The sequence below is a fragment of the Chlorocebus sabaeus genome, chromosome 27 (genome assembly GCF_047675955.1).
Source record: "Chlorocebus sabaeus isolate Y175 chromosome 27, mChlSab1.0.hap1, whole genome shotgun sequence".
Classification (NCBI taxonomy): Eukaryota; Metazoa; Chordata; class Mammalia; order Primates; family Cercopithecidae; genus Chlorocebus; species Chlorocebus sabaeus.
In genome coordinates, this window is record NC_132930.1 from 28,840,685 (window position 1) to 28,850,935 (window position 10,251).

The following is a 10,251-nucleotide window of genomic DNA, read 5'->3' on the forward strand; positions in this document are numbered from 1 at the left end:
TTTTCATGATCGCCCTTCTAACTGGCATCAGATGGTATTTCATTGTGGTTTGGATTTGCATTTCACTGATGGCCAGTGATGATGAGCATTTTTTCATGTGTCTGTTGGCTGCATAAATGTCTTCTTTTGAGAAGTGTCTGTTCATATCCTTTGCCCACTTCTTGATGGGGATGTTTGATTTTTTCTTGTAAATGTGTTTAAGTTCTTTGTAGATTCTGGATATTAGCCCTTTGTCAGATGGGTAGATTGCAAAAAATTTTCCCATTCTGTAAGTTGCCTATTCACTCTGATGGTATTTTCTTTTGCAGTGCAGAAGCTCTTTAGTTTGATTGGGTTCAATTTGTCTATTTTAGCTTTTGTTGCCATTGCTTTTGGTGTTTTAGTCATGAAGTCCTTGCCCATGCCTATGTCCTGAATGGTATTGCCTAGGTTTTCTTCTAGGGTTTTTATGGTTTTAGGTCTAACAATTCAGTCTTTAATCCATCTTGAATTAATTTTTGTATAAGGTGGAAGGAAGGGATCCAGTTTCAGTTTCCTACATATGGCTAGCCAGTTTTCCCAGCACTATTTATTAAATAGAGGATCATTTCCCCATTTCTTGTTTTTGTCAGGTTTGTCAAAGATCAGATGGTTGTAGATGTTTAGTATTATTTTTGAGGGCTCTGTTCTGTTCCATTGGTCTATATCTCTGTTTTGATATTACCATGCTGTTTTGGTTACTGTAGCCTTGTAGTATAGTTTGAAGTCAGGGAGTGTGATACTTCCAACTTTGTTCTTTTGGCTTAGGATTGTCTTGGCAATGAGGGCTCTTTTTGGCTCCATATGAACTTTAAAGTAGTTTTTTTCCCATTCTGTGAAGAAAGTCATTGGTAGGTTGGTGAGGATGGCACTGAATCTATAAATTACCTTGCACAGTATGGCCATTTTCACGATATTGATTCTTCCTATCCATGAGCATGGAATGTTCTTCCATTTGTTTGTGTCCTCTTTTATTTCATTGAGTGGTGGTTCGTAGTTCTCCTGGAAGAGGTCCTTCATATCCCTTGTAAGTTGGATCTCTAGATATTTTATTCTCTTTGAAGCAATTGCGAATGGGAGTTCACTCATGATTTGGTCCTCTCTTTGTGTGTTATTGGTGTGTAGGAATGCTTGTGATTTTTGCATATTGATTTTGTATCCTGAGACTTTGCTGAAGTTGCTTATCAGTTTAAGGAGATTCTGGGCTGAGATGATGGGATTTTCTAAATACACAATCATGTCATTTGCAAACAGGGACAGTTTGACTTTCTCTTTTCCTAATGCAATACACTTTATTTCTTTCTCCTGCCTGGTTGTCCGGGCCAGAACTTCCAACACTATGTTGAATAGGAGTGGTGAGAGAGGGCATCCCTGTCTTGTGCCAGTTCTCAAAGGGAATGCTTCCAGTTTTTTCCCATTCAGTATGAAATTGGCTGTGGGTTTGTCATAAATAGCTCTTATTATTTTGAGATATGTCCCATGAATACCTAGTTTATTAGAGTTTTTAGCATGAAGGGCTGTTGAATTTTGTCCCAGGACTTTTCTGCATCTATTGAGATAATCATGTTTTTTTATCTTTGGTTCTGTTCATATGATGGATTATGTTTATTGATTTGTATATGTTGAGCCAGTCTTGCATCCCAGGGATGAAGCCCACTTGATCATGGTGGATAAGCTTTTTGATGTGCTGCTGGATTTGGTTTGTCAGTATTTTATTGAGGATTTTTGCATTGAGGATTTTTGCATCAATGTTCATCAGGGATATTGGTCTAAAATTTTCTCTTTTTTTGTTGTGTCTCTGCCAGGCTTTGGTATCAGGATGATGCTGGCCTCATAAAATGAGTTGGGAAGAATCCCCCTTTTTCTGTTGATTGGAATAGTTTCAGAAGGAATGGTACCAGCTCCTCTTTGTACCTCTGGTAGAATTCGGCTGTGAACCCCTCTGGTCCTGGACTTTTTTTTGGTTGGTAGGCTATTAAACATTGCCTCAATTTCAGAGCCTGTTGTTGGTCTATTCAGGGATTCAAGTTCTTCCTGGTTTAATCTTGGGACAGTGTATGTGTCCAGGAATTTATCCATTTCTTCGAGATTTTCTAGTTTATTTGCGTAAAAGTGTTTATAGTATTCTCTGATGGTAGTTTGTATTTCTGTGGGATCAGTGGTGATATCTGCTTTATCATTTTTTATTGTGTATATTTGATTCTTCTCTCTTTTCTTTATTAGTCTTGCTAGTGATCTATCAATTTTGTTGATCTTTTCAAAAAAGCAGCTCCTGGATTCATTGATTGTTTTTGAAGGTTTTTTTGTGTCTCTGTCTCCTTAAGTTCTGCTCTGATCTTAGTTATTTCTTGCCTTCTGCTAGCTTTTGAATGTGTTTGCTCTTGCTTCTCTAGTTCTTTTAATTGTGATGTTAGTGTGTCAGTTTTAGATCTTTCCTGCTTTCTCTTGTGGGCATTTAGTTCTATAAATTTCCCTCTACACACTGCTTTAAATGTGTCCCAGAGATTCCGGTACGTTGTGTCTGTGTTTTCATTGGTTTCAAAGAACATCTTTATTTCTGCCTTCATTTTTTTATGTACCCAGTAGTCATTCAGGAGCAGGTTGCTCAGTTTCCATGTAGTTGAGTGGTTTTGAGTGAGTTTCTTAATCCTGAGTTCTAGTTTGATGGCACTGTGGTCTGAGAGACAGTTTGTTATAATTTCTGGTTTTTTTTACATCTGTTGAGGAGTGCTTTACTTCCAACTATCTGGTCAATTTTGGAATAAGTGCAATGTGGTGCTGAGAAAAATGTATATTCTGTTGATTTGGGGTGGAGAGTTGTGTAGACGTCTATTAGGTCTGCTTGGTGTAGAACTGAGTTCCATTCCTGGATATCCTTGTTAACTTTCTGTTTCATCGATCTGTCTAATGTTGACAGTGGGGTGTTAAAGTCTCCCATTATTATTGTGTAGGAGTCTAAGTCTCTTTGTAGGTCTCTAAGGGCTTGCTGTATGAATCTGGGTGCTCCTGTATTGGGTGTATATATATTTAGGATAGTTAGCTCTTCTTGTTGAATTGATCCCTTTACCATTATGTAATGGCCTTCATTGTCTCTTCTGATCTTTGTTGGTTTACAGTCTGTTTTATCAGAGACTAGGATTGCAACCCATGCCTTTTTTTGTTTTCCATTTTGTTGGTAGATCTTCCTCCATCCCTTTATTTTGAGCCTATGTGTGTCTCTGCACATAAGATGGGTCTCCTGAATACAGCACACCAATGGGTCTTGACTCTTTATCCAATTTACCAGTTGGTGTCTTTTAATTGGGGCCTTTAGCCCATTTATATTTAAGGTTAATATTGTTATGTGTGAATTTGATCCTGTCATTATGAGGTTAGCTGGTTATATTTAGTTGATGCAGTTTCTTTCTAGCATCAATGTTCTTTACAATTTGGCATGTTTTTGCAGTGGCTGGTACTGGTTGTTCCTTTCCACATTTAGTGCTTCCTTCAGGAGCTCTTGTAAGGCAGTCCTGGTGGTGACACAATCTCTCAGCATTTGTTTGTCTGTAAAGGATTTGATTTCACCTTCACTTATGAAGCTTAGTTTGATTGCATATGAAATTCTGTGTTGAAAATTCTTTTCATTAAGAATGTTGAATATCGGCCCCCACTCTCTTCTGGCTTCTAGAGTTTCTGCTGAGAGATCCACTGTTAGTCTGGTGGGCTTCTGTTTGTGGGTAACCTGACCTTTCTCTCTGGCTCCCCTTAACATTTTTCCTTCATTTCAACTTTGGTGAATCAGACAATTACGTGTCTTGGAGTTACTCGTCTCAAGGAGGATCTTTGTCGCATTCTCTGTATTTCCTGAATTTGAATGTTGGCCTGCCTTTTTAGGTTGGGAAAGTTATCCTGGATGATATCCTAAAGAGTGTTTTCCAATTTTATTCCATTCTCCCCATCACTTTCATGTACATCAATCAGTTGTAGATTTGGTCTTTTAACATAGTCCCATATTTCTGGAGTCTTTTTCATTTCTTTTTACTCTTTATTCTCTGAACTTCTCTTCTCACTTCATTTCATTCATTTCATCTTCAATCACTGATAACCTTTCTTCCATTTGGTCAAATCAGCTAGTGAAGCTTGTGCATGTGTCACATAGTTCTCGTGCCATGGTTTTCAGCTCCATCAGCTCATTTAAGTTCTTCTGTACACTGTTTATTCTAGTTAGCCATTTGTCTAATCTTTTTTCAAGGTTTTTAGCTTCTTTGTGATGGGTTCAAACATCCTCCTTTAGCTCCAAGAAGTTTGTTATTACCAATCCTCTGAAGCCTTCCTCTCTTAACTCGTCAAAGTCATTTTCCATCCAGCTTTGTTCTGTTGCTGGCAAGGAGCTGCGTTCCTTTGGAGGAAAACTGTCACTCTGATTTTTAGAATTTTCAGCTTTTCTGCTCTGGTTTCTCCCCAGCTTTATGGTTTTATTTACCTTTGATCTTTGATGATGGTGACATACAGATGGTGTTTTGGTGTGCCTGTCCTTTTGTTTATTAGTTTTCCTTCTAACAGTGAGGATCCTCAGGTGCAGGTCTGTTGGAGTTTGCCTGAGGTCCACTCCAGACCCTGTTTGCCTGGGTATCACCAGTGGAGGCTGCAAAACAGCAAATATTGCAGAACGGTAAATGTTACTGCCTGATCCTTCCTCTGGAAGCTTCATCTCAGAGGGGCACCCAGCTGTATGAGACATCAGTTGGCTCCTACTGGCAGGTGTCTCCCAGTTAGTCTACTAGAGAGTGAGGAACCCACTTGAGGAGGCAGTCTGTACATTCTTAGATCTCAAACTCTGTGCTGGGAGAACAACTACTCTCTTCAAAGCTGTCAGACAGGGATGTTTAAGTCTGCGGAAGTTTCTGCTGCCTTTTGTTCAACTATGCCTGTCCCCAGAGGTGTAGTCTACTGAGGCAGGCAGGCCTCCTTGAGCTGGGATGGGCTCCACCCAGTTCGAGCTTCCCAGCCACTTTGTTTACCAACTGAAGCCTCAGCAATGATGGACGCCCCACCCCCAGCCTCACTGCTGCCTTGCAGTTTGATCGCAGACTGCTGCGCTAGCAGTGAGCCAGGCTTCGTGGGCATGGGAACCTCTGAGCCAGGTGCAGGATATAATCTCCTGGTGTGCCATTTGCTAAGACCATGGGAAATGTGCAGTATTTGGGTAGAGTGTCCCAATTTTCCAGATACCATCTGTCATGGCTTCCCTTGGCTAGGAAAGGGAATTCCCCAACCCCTTGTGCTTCCCGGGTGAGGTGATGCCCCACCCTGCTCCATGGGCTGTACCCACTGTCCGACAAGCCCCATTGAGATTAACTCAGTACCTCAGTTGGAAATACAGAAATCACCCATCTTCTGCGTCGCTCATGCCAGGAGCTGTAGACTGAAGCTGTTCCTATTTGGCCATCTTGGAACCTCCCCCTGAGTGGTTTTTCTTTTAGAGTGTATTACCATTAGCCAGGCAATCAGACCTTCTCTCTATGCTCCCAAGTTTCTCAATATCAACTTTAGCTCTGATAAATGTGATGATTTGTAATTCTATCCTGTGTCTGCCTGACCGATACTTCCCATATCCCATAATTAGTTGCAAACTCAGTTGCATCCCCAAAACCCTCAATGTGTTCACAATCTCATAGAAAGAGCCTTATATAGCCCATGATAAAGTAACATTACATCTGTTACCACCAAGTGCCAATTTCCTATTTTAAAATTCTTCTTCTTATTTGTTGAAGACAGGGTCTCTGTCACCCAAGCTGGACTTTAGTGGTGCGATCATGCTTCACTGTAACCCAGAACTTCTGGGCTCAAGCAGCCCTCCCACCTCAGCCATCTGAGGAGCCAGTACTACAGGTCTGCTGGGCAAGTGCTGATCTCTATAGACAGAAGCACACACAGGACATTGAGAACGCACCATGCTTAGTTTAATGCTCTGCTGTTTCTGTCCTGAAATTCTCAATAGTTTTTAAACAGAGGGTCTTACATTTTCATTCAGCACTGGGAAACAGCATGAATAGCTTTCCTCAATTTAGCCACTGATCTTAAACAGATTCTTCATAGTGAGGTCTGTTAACCATGGTTCTTCCAAAGAAATAACTGAAAATTATGGAAGAAGTGTGTGTGTGTGTGTGTGTGTGTGTGTGTGTGTGTGGTGTGTGTGGTGGGTATGGGGTATGTGTAGGGGGATGTGGGGTGTGTGTGTTTATGTGTGGTGTATGGGGTTGGGGATGTGTGCATAGGAGGGTGTGTATGGTGTGTGGGGCAGTGTATGTATGTGTGTCATGTATGTGTGTGATGTGTGGAGTGTTTGTGTGTGTGTGGGCTGTGTGTGGGCTGTGTGTGTGTATTGAAGGGTATGTGGGGGGGGTGCGTGTGGTGTGTGTGTGTGTAGTATGTGTATTGGGGTTGTGACGGGGTGGTGTGTGTGCGTGGTTGGTGTGTGTATGTGTGTGTGTTTTGAGGGATCCTGAGGCCTAATCATGCCAATTCCTTTCATAAAGCATTTCATGTAATCTGGTTGCTATAGCTTTCTGAAAAGTAGTACTTTAATTGTACAGTTAAAACCTGAGCTGAAGAATCTGAAAGACGAGGTTTGAAACCTTTTGTCACTTACTATGCGACTTAGACTTACAACGTTTCTGAGCAATAATTTTATTATCCAAAATGGGGCTACTGATGCACTTCACAGGGTTATTGTGAGAATCAAATAAGATAAATTGAATAACATCACTTAGTTGTCTTCTTATTATTGAGTTGTGGGAGTTCTTTGTGTTTTCTGGATACAAATCCTTGTCAGGTGTATGTGTTGTAAATATTTTCTTCTAGTCTGTGGTTTGACCTTTCATTTTCACTTGAAGAGCAAAATTTTTAATTCTGAGGAAGTCTAATTTATTGACTTTTTTTCTTTTAAACTGTGTGAGTTTTATGTCCTAATAGGAGATCACTAAGACTTTTCTTTGTGCTTTGTTATAAACATTTTACAGTTTTATTTTTTACATTTAGTTTATTATACATTTCCAGTTCATTATTATGTTGTGAGGTAAGGGTCATGGGTCCAAATTTATTGGGTTTTTGTTTCATTTTGCTTTTTGCTTATGGGTATTCAATTTTTTCATACACTTTCCTGAAAAGATAGTCCTTTCCCTCATTGAATTGCCCTAGAAACTTTGTCAAATATCAACTAGTCATAAAAGTGTGGGTTCTGGGAGGCAGAGCTTGCAGTGAGTCCAGATCGCACCACTGCACTCCAGCCTGGGTGATGAGCGAGACTCCATCTCAAAAAAAAAAAAAAAAAAGTGTGGGTTCATTTTTTAACTCTGTGATATTTCATTGATCTATGTGTCTGTCTTTATAGCAACACACTGTGTTTAACATTCTAGTGTATAATAAGTCTTGAAGTCAGGTAAAGTCATCCAACTTTGTTCTTTTTCAAAATTGTTTTAACTATTCTAGAGTTTATTTGCATTTCTATATACATTTTAGAATGAAATTTTTGAATTTTGATGGAGATTTTGTTGGCTGTATAGGTCAGTTTGAGAACTGACACCTTAACACTATGAATCTTTTAATGCCATTTAAGCACTGTATCTGCATCTATTTAGATCTTTAGTTTTTCTCAGTGATGTTCTGTTGTTTTCAGTTTATATGCTGTGCACTTCTTTTTTCAAAATTTATTGTAAGTATTTCTTATTTTTGATGCTATTATAAGTAGTGTTATTTTATTATAATTTCCAATTGTTTGGTTTTGTATGTAGAAAAATAATTGATATTGTGTATTAATATCCTGGAGTTTTGCTAAATTCATTTTTTTGTGTGTGTCTTTAATATTAATTCGTAGAATTTTCTACCTTAATAATCATGTCATTTATTATTAAAGGTAGTTTTATTTCTTCCTTTTAAATCCACACACCTTTTATTTCTTTTTCTGGTCTATTGCACTTTTGAGGACCTGTAGAAAAATAAGTAATAGAAGTGATAAAAATGGGAATCTTTGCCTTGTTCCCAATCTTAGAGGGAGAATATTCAGTCTTCCATAATTATGTGTCATAGCAATTACAAGTTTCATAAAGATTTTCTTTATCTGCTGAAGGAAAATCCATTCTATTTATTCTTCTACTAGTGTGCTGAGAATTTTTATCTGACTAGATGTTGCATTTTGTAAAATGCTTTTCGTGCATTTATCGAGATGATTATGTAGTTTTTGTTTTGTAGTTTCTTAATATAGTGAATCTTAAATGACATATTGAATATATAATTACACATTGAATATGTAATTTAATATAAATTCAGTATGTATGTAATTCAATATGAATGTTGATTTTTTTTTGAGGAATTTGTCCATTTTATTTGATTTGTTAAACTTATTTACAGCATTTCTGTACTATTTTAAAAATCCTGATAGGTTCTGTGGCGATGTCTCTTCTTTTATCATTGATAATGGCAATTTGTATTTCATATTTTCTTTCAAACCTGATCAGTCTTGCTGGGGGCTTTTCAATTTTCTTGATCTTCCCAAAGAATCAGCTTTCAGTTTCATTGATTTTTCTCCTTTTTAGTCTATTTTTAAATTTCATTGATTCCTTCTTCTATCCTTATTATTTCTTTTTATTTTTCTTACTTTGGGCTTAACTTGCTGTCTTTTTTTGTTGTTGCTTCTTAAAGTGGTAGTTTAGATATTAATGGTGAACTTGCTACTCTTCAAACATATGCATTTAATGTTATAAATATCTTTCTACACTCTACTTATGCCCCACACATTTGATATGTCATATTTTCATCTTACTCAGTTTAAAATATTTTCTAATTTCCTTTGTACTTCTTCTATAAACCATGAGTTATTTGAAAATTTATTGTTTAGTTTCCAAATATTTAGGAATCTTCCACATATTTTAATGTTATTGATTTCTAATTTAAATTCATTTTAGACAGAGAACATGCTTTTAAGTTTATCGAGACTTGTTTTATGACACAAAATATTGTTAATCTTAGTAAACACTCCATGTCACATAAAAATAATGTATAATTTACTATTTTGGGTGAAATGTTCAAAAACATTAATTAGGTCGGGTTTGTTCATACTGTTTTTCAAATCTTCTACATTCTTACTAATTTTTGTCTACTAGTTTTATCAACTACTAAGTGAGAGTTTTTTCCAACTGATTATGTTCTATTTTTATTGATCCATTTTATTTGAATATATTTATGAAGTACATGTAATATTTTATTATATGCATAGAAGTGTAATGATCAAGTTGGGGTATTTAAGATAACCATCAACACAAGTATTTGTCATTTGTATGCATTGAGAACGTTTAAAGTCCTCACTTCTATTTTGAAATGTACAATACATTGTTGTTAACTACAGTTATCCTACTCCAAAAATATGAAATTCTTCACAAATTTGCATGTCACCCTTGTGCAGTGGCCATGCTGATCTTCTCTGTATTGTTCCACTTTAAGTTGATGTGCTGCTGAAGGAAGCACAGTCATTCTTAGTTGCATCCTCCCTAGAGACCCTGAATAAGAACCACCTAGTTAAGGCAGTTTTGAATTTATTCCCCTCAGAAACTGTGTGAGATAATAAATGTCAGTTGTATGCACTGATAAGTTGTGAGTTAATGGGTGATTCCGCAATAGAAATTAATATATCTCTTATTTTAGAATAATTGAATGTTTTCTTAAATTGAATTGTATTGGCTTTATTGATTTATTAGTTATACCTTTTTAAGCTTTTTTATTGTTTGTAATGTTTTGTTTTCACAGTTGTTCTATGCTTTATTGTATACATGTTTAACATATTATTGTCTACCTTCAAATAATATTATACCACTCCAAGCACAGCATAAGAATGTTCTAGTATTTTATTTCTGTTTTTATCACCTGGATTTTGTGCTATTGTTGTCACATTTTTTTGTGTGTGTATAATAAACTCCAAAATAAATTATTATTTTTATTTATTTACTTACTTTTTGAGACGGAGTCTCACTCTGTTACCCAGCCTGGAGTGCAGTGGCACAATCTTGGCTCACTGCAACCTCCGCCTCCCAGGTTCAAGGGATTCTCATGCCTCAGCCTCTTGAATAACTGGGATTACAGGTACGCTACCAAGCCCAGCTAATTTTTATATTTTTAGTAGAGTTGGGGTTCCAGCACAATGGCCAGGCTGGTCTTGAAAACCTGACTTCAAGTAATCTACCCACCTCAGCCTCCCAAAGT

At 37.3% G+C, this 10,251-nt stretch overlaps 1 non-coding gene across 1 annotated transcript; it reads right to left on the reverse strand.

Moving 5' to 3' along the window:
- Positions 1-9,412: 9,412 nt before the first annotated feature.
- LOC119627804 (U6 spliceosomal RNA) lies at positions 9,413-9,519 on the reverse strand. The gene has a single exon (XR_005244030.1). It is a non-coding gene; the product is annotated as a U6 spliceosomal RNA (small nuclear RNA).
- Between the last annotated feature and the right edge of the window lie 732 nt (positions 9,520-10,251).